Source organism: Hypanus sabinus, unplaced genomic scaffold (assembly GCF_030144855.1).
Source record: "Hypanus sabinus isolate sHypSab1 unplaced genomic scaffold, sHypSab1.hap1 scaffold_581, whole genome shotgun sequence".
Taxonomy (NCBI): Eukaryota; Metazoa; Chordata; class Chondrichthyes; order Myliobatiformes; family Dasyatidae; genus Hypanus; species Hypanus sabinus.
The window spans coordinates 182,934-195,063 of NW_026781440.1; positions in this window are offsets into that span (position 1 = coordinate 182,934).

Below are 12,130 nucleotides of genomic sequence, written 5' to 3' on the forward strand. Positions count from 1 at the left end.
AAAGCTCAATACTAAACACAATTAGAATAGTCGGAAAGTTCTAAGCAATTGAGAAATGAATGTGCCTGGACCTCTTGTTTTATCAGCTTGAACCGAGAGAAACAAAATAATATATATTGACGTGTATAACACACATATCACATAATATCCCGCTCTGAAACCGATCTGGAAATCTTACAAAGGAAAATAAGGACTGAAATTAGGAATTTTAGAAAACACCATGTCCACTCGAATCTATCCGTATCAACTTCACCTAAGAAAGAAGGATAAACAGAATAAGACATAAATATTTTACACAACAGTCAGATAAAACTTCCAAGGATATATTTTCATTAATGGAAACATGATTAACCACTCCAACGAACATAGACTATTCTGATAAGAAGTACACGAAACGGAAATTAAATGAAAACACAAGGATGAAAAATGAAGGAAGTATCACGACAGTAGACACTGTTAACCAGTGGATTAGCATGAACTCCAGACCCGGCAACATCCTTGTAAATTTCCTCAAAAATGTATCACACTACTTCAGCGTGACATCCCATCCCCTGTACTTAACTCATTGATACATGAAGACCAGTTGTGCCCAAAGTTTTCGTTACGACCCTATCTACCTGTGACGCCACTTTCAACAGATTCTGGACCTGTATTCACAGCTCCCTTTGTTCTACCGCACTCCTCAGTGCCCGACCTCCCCTGGTTAGTTCTACCGAAGAGCAACACCTCGCATTTGTCTGCGTTAAATTCCTTCAGCCATTTTCAGCTCATTTCTCCAGCTGGTGCGGATCCCGCTGTAAGTCATTACAGCCTTCCTCGCTGTCCACTACACCTCCAATCAGGTTGTCACCCGCAGATTTCCAGTAAACCACATGATAGAGATGAATGATAGAGACGAGAAACAAAAACGTACCCAGCACTGCTCCGTACGGCACTGCCAGAGTCACAGGCCTCCAGTCAGAGATGCGACAATCTCCCTCCACTCTCTGGCTTCCACGACAAAGCCGATGTCTGATCCCATTTGCTACCTCATCGTGAATGCCGAGCGACTGAAACTTCGTGACCAGCCTCCCGTGCGGGAGCTTCTCATCTGGTTACTTACACGGACACAATAACGAGGTAAACATCATTCACCAAAATGTTGCTTTAAAAGGCAAAATCATAAAAGGTGCCATACATTACTATAAATACAATCCGTGACCTGTTTTAGAGCCAGAGGCCGACAATAACATGACAAGCGATCCATTATTGCGGGTAGGGCAATCCATAATACCTGGGACAGCACACCAGGACACCCGGTCGTGAGCAGGAAGTAGAGGTGAGAATACGTGTGGAATTCGGAGATATGTATACGAATAATAATCGCTATAATAGCAATAATAATAGAAGTAGTAGTAATACTTGAAGAATTCCTCCCAAATATTGCCCGAGACTGCCGAAGTGCCACCAATGTAGATCGGGTCAAATGTGTTTTGTGCCTCCGGGACCGCTTTGAGAAGTGAAATGAAGACGATACTGAGAGTCAGAGCGTTACATTCGATCACTTGTGAGGGGACGAGACGTTTTACGTCGCTCCTGTGTCAGTGGGGAATTCGTTCGTGACGAATGACCATCAATCCACCAGTTTCCAGGTTGTTAGAGAGAAGACAGAGAACAGACATTTCAGTCACAAACTTCATAGGTGTGAACCCTACTTTCGGTGGCATAAGGAAAAAGCAATGGGATCAACATGCACAAAACAGCGCCCCCTGAAGCCTTCACCGTCGTTTTGGGGGATGTTAAACAGGTCAGTCTGAAAAAAATCACCAAGCAATTATTATCAACAGATCGCTTGTGGTACCAGAGGAAACCACACACTGGACCACTCTTACACCACCAACTACCGTGTGGTCCCACTCCCTGACTTCGGGAAGTCTGATCACCTGGCTGTACTTCTGCTCCCTGAGTATAGGCCGAGACTGAAGACCGCAGCGCCAGTAGTGAGGACCAAGAACGTTTGGTCCAGGGAAGCGCAGGAACGCCCAGAGGACGGCTTTGAATCGCTGGGCTGGACTGTATCCAGCGATTCATCTTCCAAGCTGGATGAGTATGGTGTAGTTCTTACGGACTCCATTAAAACCTGTGTGGATGAGTATGTTCCTACAGAATTACTGTACAATCCCAAACCAAAGGCCGTGGATGAACCAGAGAGTACGTCATCTGCTGAAGTCTAGATCTGTGGCATTTAATTCTGGCGACCTGGGCCTGTACCAGAAAACCAGGTATGATTTGCGGAGGGCGAAGCGACAATTTCGAAGGAGGTTGGAGGCGACATCGGATGTACGACAACTCCGTCAGGGTTTACAAGACATGACTTCCTACAAAGCGAAACCCGGAAGTATGAATGGCAGCGGCATTTCACTGCCAAATATACCCAACGCCTTCTCTGAGCGCATTGAAAGGGAGAATATAACTACAGCTGTGAAGATCCTTGTTGCACCCGGTGGCGCTGTGATCTTCGTCTCAGAGGCCGACGTTAGGCTGTCTTCAAAGAGAGTGAATCCTCGCAAGGGGAAAGGTTCGATGGAATTCCTGGTAAGGTTGTGAAAGTCTGTGTCAACCAACTGGTGGGCGCAGTCAAGGACATTTTCAACCTCTCACTGCTACGGGCGGAAATTCCCACTGCTTCAATAAACCAACAACAACAAATATACCAGTGCCTAAGAAGAATAATATGAGCTGCCTTAATGACTAACGCCCGGTAGCACTCACATCGAGAGTGATGAAAAGCTTTGAGAGGTTGTTCATGACCAGGGTTATCTCCTGCCTCAGCAAGGACCTGGACCCACTGCAATTTGCCTATCGCCACAACAAGTCAACGTCAGATGCAATCCTAATGGCTCTTCATACGGCTTTAGACCACCTGGACAATGCAAACACTTGTGCAGGATGCTGTTTGGTGACAATAGCTCAGCATTCACACCATCATTCCGCAAACCTGATTAAGAAATTACAGAACCTGGCCCTCTGTGCCTCCGTCTGCAATTGGATCCTCGACTTCCTAACTGGAAGACGAAAATCTGCGTGGAATGGTGAAAATGTCTCCTCCACGCTGAAGATCAACTTTGGTGCACCTCTGGGCTGTGTGCTCAGCCCACTGCTCTACTCTCTGTACACCCATGACTGTGTGGTTAGACGTGATTCAAATACCATCTATAACTTTACTGACGATGCAACCATTGTTGGTAGAATATGAGATGGAGACGAGAGGGCGCACCGGAACGGATATACCAACTAGTGGAGTGACGCCTCAGCAACAACCTGGCACTCAACGTCAGTAAGACGAAAGAGCTGATTGTGGACTTCAGGAACGGCGACACATAGGATCAGATACCGATCCTCACAGAGGGATCAGAAGTGGAGAGAGGAGTAGTTTCAAGTTCCTGGGTGTCTGTTTATCTGAGGACCTAACCTGGTGCCAACATATCGATGCAGCAATTAAGACGGCAAGACAGAGACTATACATCATTTTTATTTTGAAGAGATTTGGTATGGAGGGTTGTTGGGGGGTGGGGTGGAATGCGGTGCTACTGCACAGGACCGAAAGAAGCTACAGAGTGTCGGAAGTTTAGGCAGCTCCATCTTGGGTAATAGCCTCTAAACTTCCCAGGACATCATCTTGGAAAGTGTCAGCGTCCATTATTTAGGATCCCTGTAACCCAGGGCATACCCTTTTCCCATTGCTACCATCAGGGAGGAGGTACAGGAGACTGAAGCACACACCCAGCGATTCAGGAACAGCTTCTTCCCTTCTGTCATCCGATTCCTAAATGGACATTGAGCAGGTGCTTACTATCTCACATTTTTATCATATATTATTTCTGTTTTGCAAGATTTTTAAAATTCACTCTGCACCCAATGTAATTAGTTTACTTATTTATCTACTTTTGCTATGTTATGGTTTGCTTTGACCTGCTGCTGCTAAGTTAACAAATATCACGGCACATGTCGGTGATAAACGTGATTTTGATCATGAGAATATCTGTTTGCGTCCGGTACTGCAACGCTCCGCGTTGAGCGAAGGACATGTCAAGACACAGATGAATTCATGGTTCTTCACTGGAACCAAGAAAAAGGTCAGTTTGTGCCACTGGACACGGACTCTTGAGGTCAAAAGAGTGGAACTGTCCCAATGCAAAAGGTTTTGCAATTCAGAAACTCTCCCCCATATGTTTCATGGACATTCTACTGTATTATGATGCTATGAAAATTGGCCATGAAACACTTGAAAAGGAGCAGAAAGACCGACGGCAAGGAATAATAATGCTCTTCGCTCGCTCTCTCTCTCTCTCTCTCTCCCTCTCTCTTTTTATCTCTCGCTCTCTCTCTCTCACTTTCACCTCTCTCCTTCTCTCCCTCCCTCTGTCAGCTCTTACTGTCTCTCTCTGCCTCTCTCTCTCTCAGTCTCTCTCTCTTTCTCTCCTCCCCCGGCTCTTCCGCTTCTGTCCCTCTCTCGCTCTCAGTTTCTCTCTCTTTAAGCCAAATACTGTGTACGGAGTTCTATGTTCTATGTACTCATGCCAGCCTGCTTTTCAATCACAATATTCAAAAGTCAGCTTTTGAAACATATAGCGCTTTTCTTTAAATGAGCTTAATGATAGAATCTGCACGTTTTGTTCTAACCTTATCTTCGAATTTTACTCTCAGTTTTTTTGCGAAATCTACTGAATATTTTATAAATAAATTGTGAACATATAAAACTTCATACATCGGTATTATTTGACAACACCTCCCCACACCTGCTACTCAGGTACTATGCAAAAAGGGTTAACTGCATGTGTCATTTCATTAAATGCCGATATCGTCATTTCCACGGGGAGTTTCCCTCTCCTATTAATAAGCATCTGAATCACTGAGCTCTCACTGAACAGCCGCTCCGGCACTCACAGTGATTCGCCGATCCACACAGCGGGACAGAGAGAGCACGCTGCAGAAGGAAGGTTTGCTGGTTCCGGAATGGATCAGAGTCCGGGAACAGCAGAGTGGAGAGTGACAGAAATTCCGAAGAATGTCTTCTGGGCTGCTCAGTTTATAATTGCTAATTATAAATGGATGACCCTAGAGTCTAGGGGGTCGGCAACCCGCGGCTCCGGAGCCACATGTGACTCTTGTACGTCTGTGCTGCGGCTCCCTGTTGCTTTGGGAAATAATTGGTCAGTATTTAATTAAAATGTATTTTATGTTAGTTTGTTAGTTTTTGAAATGTAATTCTAAATTTGATGATTATGGTGATCTTGTACAATCTAAATAAGAAGTTGTGGCGACATTGGAACCGGCTCACAATTAGCCAGCGTTCAGGCTAAGGGAGATAGCCTACGGGGGTTTGTGAGTACGTGTCTTTTGCAGCATCCGCGCCCATGGGGGGCGGGTTGAGGGAGGCTTAAAAGCAAGGCTGTTTAGTTCGAATAAAGCTATCTTTGACTGCAGTTTACTGACTGCGTGTAGCACACCGCTACAACGTGTTTTTAATCGCTGGCTGTCCAGAGGGGAGGTGCTGAAACGCTTTGTCGCGTGTCTGGAAGAAGTGAAAACTTTCCTGGGCAGCAAAGGGCTCACCTTTCCTGAGCTGGAACAGCCAGAGTGGCTGGAAAAGCTACACGTCATGGTAGACATGACAGCGCACCTGAACACGCTGAACACAGCTCTTCAGGGGAAAGGACGTACAGCCCTGCACATGTTGGAGGATGTTTTGGCATTCGAGCGCAAGTTGACAGTGCTTGCCAGAGATTTACAGAAAGGCACATTGTCTCACTTCCCCAATTTGAGAGAGTTCAAACAAGGTCACAACATGATAAATTCGGAGTATTTACATTCTGCAATCAACGCAATGCAAACATCGTTTGGGAAACGCTTCTGTGAGTTCAGAGAGGAAAAAAAAAACACATTATCCTTCCCGGTCACTCCCCTAAGCATCGAACCATCCCTACTGAATACGACTGCATTGTCAGGTGTGAGTCAACCTGACCAAGTATGATAAATATTTTAATTGCCTGTTATTTTACGTATATTCATATGTTTTCATTGTTCAGTGAAATAGTCCTTTTATTTTTCAGGTTGACAGCTGGCTGACGTTATTTTTGGTTTGCTGCTGGCGGCAAATTTAAGTTTGGCGTTTTTCATAAATACAAGAAGGACTCAAATAGACTTTGAGTATTTTACTTAAAAGTAACCTTCAACCCAACGTCTTTTTTTCGGAGTTCAAAATGTTTTTGTTGCATGCAGAAATGTAATTTCGTTTTCTCTGCAGGAGTTGATCAATTTCATAAATGCAACACATTATAGTTTGTTTATACATAGCATAAAGGCAAAAAAAACTTTGTATGCAGTGTTATTTCATTTTAAATGTCAAACGGGTTTTGCGGCTCCCAGTGTTTTCTTTTCTGTGGGAAACGGGTCCAAGTGGCTCTTTCAGTGGTAAAGGTTGCTGACCCCTGCCTAGACCTTCGAATTACGTATGCATTAAAAATCATTCAATTGATCTACTTCCCCGTCCTCGCGATCATTGCTCTTCCCGGTAAGTCTCTCTCCAAAGCTCAAATATGCAACACTATTAAACTGTTTTCTAATGTTTATCGCCCATTTGAAATCATTGCTGCTGTCGCACACTGCGGATAAGACATTTTGATAGATTCAAATTCTGTAGCGATGCTGTTCCCTGTGACTCCCGGCACTGCGCAGGACGATGATGTAACCGGTAAAATCTGTCCAAACGTTGCACACATAATTTCATGACCTTTGATATTTTGCATCTGAAACGTTGCTTCTTTCCTGTCGCTTCTTCTCCCTCGAGAACATCAGCTGCCGAATCAAGTTGCTTTCAGACCTTGTGTTTACAAAGCAAATTAATGTTCCAAATCCAAATATTTGGAAATATAATCTAAATCCGTAATATTCTCGCAGCCAACTGCCCCGTCGACTGAGCGCCAGCCACAAATCTACACACTAGCCACAAATCGGACAGATTCTTAACAGAAATCGCTTCCTGATGTGCGTCACTTGAATATTATTTGTCTCCTCCTCGCAGTGAACCTGGTGACGATTTTAATCCTGTCCAGCGGAAAGTGCGGTCTCTCCAGAGTTGTCACTCTCTACCTGGTTGCCATGGCAGCGGCGGATCTTATGGTCCTTGTCCTGGACCTGATATTGAGCAAGATTCCGTATACTTACGCGCCAATGGAACTTATCCTCTGGCCTATAGATGCACCACTGTGTAAAATCCACGCCGCCCTGCTTTACGCCGTCACCGATTGTTCGGTCTGGTTCACCGTCACTTTCACCTTTGACCGGTTTGTGGCCATTTGTTGCCAGGAGCTGAAAACAAAATATTGCACCGGGAAAACTGCGGGTGTGGTTCTGGGAACAGTGACTCTGATCAGCTGTTTAAAGAACATTTACTGGTATTTTCGGCTCTCAAGGCATTATACATGGATAATTGCTCCTTTTATTTGTATTCAAACCGTGTATTACTTGTCTTTATCTGTCGCAATGCCAATAGACTTATTTCATTACCTTCTCACCCCTGTAATCCCATTCCTGCTGGTTCTCCTGACAAACATATTAACCGTCCGGCATGTTTTAGTCACCAGCAGAGGGCGCAGGAGACTCCGGTGTGCTGACAAGGGACAGGGTGCCGGGGACCCGGAGATGGAGAGCCGCAGGAAATCCCTCGTTTTACTGATGATCATCTCTGGCAATTTCGTCCTGCTGTGGTGACCGTTCACCGTGTATTCTTTGTGGAACCGACTGTCTGGTGTCTCTGCGGCTAATCTTCCTCCGGATTCTCTGCGAGAACTGGGCTCGATGCTGCAGCTTCTGAGCTGCTGCACAAACACGGCTCTTTACGCCGTCACCCAGACCAAGTTCAGGGAGCAACTGAAGGACACGATAAAACATCCCCTGGCTCTCATTGCTGGTAGGATGTCATGAAGTAATGATGTTTCCCTGCCTGGCTCAACTAATTCACCACTCATTGCAGGCAAACTCTGCAGCAAAGGGGACCCGTGTAAATACGTGTTCGTCTCATTCGTCACTCGCTTTACTATCGCGCATGATTCCTCACTCCAGCTCAACTGACGACCCTTTGAATCGTTATTTTTTTCTGCATTCACCAGTGTATATTCCCCTCTCTTCCCGAGTGGAACGACCTACGTTTGTCAGTGTAGATAACGCCGCCCTGGTGACCCACAGTTCTGTCTTGCAAGTCCCACCGTCCACCTGGTGCGGATGCACTGCCCCGCTCCAGCGTGCGATTCTGTGTTCCCGAAACCTCTCCTATTCAGCGGTCCAGTTCCCTCAGTTCGCAGTTCGAGACTGGAGATCGTGTCCCGGGTATCGGTGACCGAGACCAAGGATTCCGGAAACATCTTGCAATCTCAGTGTCAACGGGAGCTTGAAAAGTCGGTGTTAGCTTGGTGGAAATGCGAATGTCAGTCCGCAATGTGGGGTGCAATTGCTGTAGTTTTTTTTATAAAGCCTCAGTTTGGTCGAGGGGAAAGGCGGGGACAGACACGTCGCCGGATTCCAATGTGAAAGAAACGCGGGGGAAATACAGCGCACATACTTTGGTGTTTTACCGATAGGGATTGAGAGACTGTAAACTCTGGAACTGCTCGTCCCTTCAGACTTAGCGCAGACCTAATGCCATTGGCGTGTGTTCCAAACTTACCTGACTCCCCCAAATCTATCAAAGTAATTCAGAGTCATTGGACCAGCCGGTAAAATGGGCTGAGAAGTGGTCGATGTAATTTCATTCAGGGAACTGCCAGCTGTTGCGTTAGGAGGATTCACACGTTGAATGTTGGGGCAGCGATGAGTGCGGTGGAACAGGGGGATCTGGGAATGGATCCATAATCTCTCGAAAGCGGCATCAAAGTTCGACAGGGCCGTAAAGAGGGTATTTGGTACATTGACCTTCATAAGTTAAGGTATTGGGTATCGGTGATGAGATGTTATGTTGAAGTTTTATGACGTTTATGAAGCCGAATTAGGAGTATTGTAGGCAGATCTGGTCACCATTCTGAAGGGACGATCTCAATAAGATTGAATGAGTTCATAGAGATTTTACGAGACTGTTGCGGGGTGTTGAGGACAGAGCTATAAGGATAGATTGAATAGTTTATCGCTTTATTCCCTGAATCAGAGGAGAAAAACGAGTGATCTGACCTATCACTTCAATGTGGAGTGAACAGGGCGATCACGACTGCTGGTGACGCATCACTGACTCTCTGGTATAGTCACTGTGTATTCAGACCGGTCACTGAACACACGGACAAGACTTCTCCCTCAATATCGGCAATCGTGTCAGAAATGTTTCTATCAGGTCATGCATATCAGCACAGATCATCTCATTGCTCATTCAGCACTTCCCTCACTAAACTAACACTGCCGTTACATTTCCTGTCCCAACTCGGGCACAGCAGTGACGTTCATATTTAAACTCGTCAATAATAATACCCCATAAACATCGACCACGGACTGTGACTGAATATCCGAGCACATTTTTACATTTAATTCTGAATACCCAATCCTTATTCTGCATATTAAATTGTGACTTTTCCATCAAGAACCGAAGTGTACAATCACAGTTGTGCGTTTGCGAAAAATCAAATATAGACAAGTTATTAAACGATCTGCAATTAAAACACGAATCCCTATATGATTCCAATCTCAGGATACGTTAGAAATCACCGGTTCAAAGTGAGTCTATCATCAAAGTCCGTATATGTTACCATATCCTATCTCAAGATCTTTTTTCTTTTCTGGCTGTTACAGGAGGGTGTGGAAGAAAAGTAAACTATTTTCCCGCAACTGCTACACATAAGCAGATAGCCGCTGCCAAACAACTGAGAAGGTGCGTATGAAAGATTTGTGAATGTGAGTCTGTTCGCAGCAGGGAATCAAACCGAGGCAGATCTGCAGACGGAGAAGGACGTGATTCAGTTCCGATGGGATCTGCACAAAGTCTCCACTCGGCATACTGACCGCAATAAAAAGAACAGTCTGTGTTTTCATAGACCTTAAGAAAGACACTTCAGTTCAATAAACAAAGCAGTCTGTGTTTTCATAGACCTTCAGAAAGACACATCAGTTCAATAAACGGAGCAGTCTGTGTTTTCATCGACCTTCAGAAAGACTCTTCAGTTCAATAAACAGAGCAGTCTGTGTTTTCATAGACCTTCAGAAAGACACTTCAGTTCAATAAACGGAGCAGTCTGTGTTTTCATAGACCTTCAGAAAAACACTTCAGTTCAATAAACGGAGCAGTCTGTGTTTTCATAGACCTTCAGAAAGACACTTCAGTTCAATAAACAGAGCAGTCTGTGTTTTTATTGACCTTCAGAAAGACACTTCAGTTCAATAAACGGAGCAGTCTGTGTTTTCATAGACCTTCAGAAAGACTCTTCATTTCAATAAAAAAGCAGTCTGTGTTTTCATAGACCTTTAGAAAGACACTTCAGTTCAATAAACAGAGCCGTCTGTGACAATGCTGTTCACGTACATCCGTAGAAATTCATCTGATTCTTCAACAGCATTCTAAATCTCATTAATGTACAATTATGACGTCTGTACCGTGCCCACGTCAGCATGTTGGGACCAGGATGGATCCGCTGAGATGTCGACGCCCAGGAACCTGAAGATATTCACCCTCCTGAACCTCCAGTGAGGATTTGCGTTTGTTCACCTGATGCATTCTCCCTGGAGTACAATTAATTCCTTGGTATTACTAAAATTGATTACAAGGCTGTTACTTCGACTCCACCCAACCAGCATATCCATCTGATGCTGAGACGCCTGTTGGTGTCATTAGAAACGGGATTGCCTGCACAGGGAACGCAAACGAATGAATCCCTGAACGTCGCCGACTGACAGCGATGGAGGATCTTCATTGCTGCCCCGAAAAGCCAGCGGCGAGACTGGCAGTGAGGTATGAAATTAGTCAGCTCCGCCCTGGGGACAGGCCTCCGTTGTATCCAGGACATCTTCATGTAGCGGTGCCTCAGAGAGGCGGTGACCGTCATTAAGGAATTCATCACCCAGGACATTCCTTTTCTCACTGTTACCGTCGGGAAGGAGATACAGAAGCCTAAAGCCACACAATCAGCGATTCAGGAACAAATTCTTCCCCTCTGCCATCCAATGTCTATATGGACATTGAACCAATGAACACTGCATCACTCTTTTATCTCTTTCGCTCTATTTTTAATTGAACAATTTAATATACATATGTTTACTCTAATTCAATATTTGGTTGATTTTTATTTCTATATTTATCACGTATTGATTGTACTGCTGCCGCTAATTTAACAGTTTTCTCGATAGATGTCCCAAATATTAAACCCGAATCTGATTCTGATTCTGAAGTAAGTCACATCCGTAAGACAGATGTTGGTGAAGATCGGAACTGAGACTCTCAATCCGGATCAGCAGGAAATGAGTTCAGTGGGAAGATTCCAGCTGTCGAAATCCCGAGCGTTTGGCACAACAATGTGACCGGAGTAAGCCGTTTCGCTTGTCACCTAATTTCTGCCCGCACCGATTCGAAACCCTATGAAATGTATAAGCCGATATTGTATGCAATGTATATTCTATCCTATGAGATATATAAACCGATATTGTATACAAGTTAGAGGCACTTGTGTCCTGGTCGGAAAAAGGGAAGTGGTTAAACTATGTAAGTTCACTTGCCAGTTTCTCGTTCTTTGACATTAAAGTCTACAGCGCTCATGAACATGCAGACCCATCGTTTTCCAAAGACTGCTGCGCTGTTTCCATTTTACACGTATTTCCACAACAGAGTATAACAGCAACACAGTCTCCCAGCTCCTACACTGACCTCCTGAGGCCAGCGTGCCGAACACCTTTCCCACAGTCTCTCTGCACATGAGACGAGTTTCAGCAAACTATGCCCTTCTACGACTCTCTCTCCCTGCTAATTTGCACTCCCCGTTGCTCTATCATTCCTCGAATAAATACTCAGCTGGTTTGACATTCCAAAATGTGACACTTCAAACTTACCTGCTTTGAAAACTATTTCCAATTCCTTCTTCAGTGTTTCTGTTTGATATTTCCAATTAACCAGAGCGTCAATGCA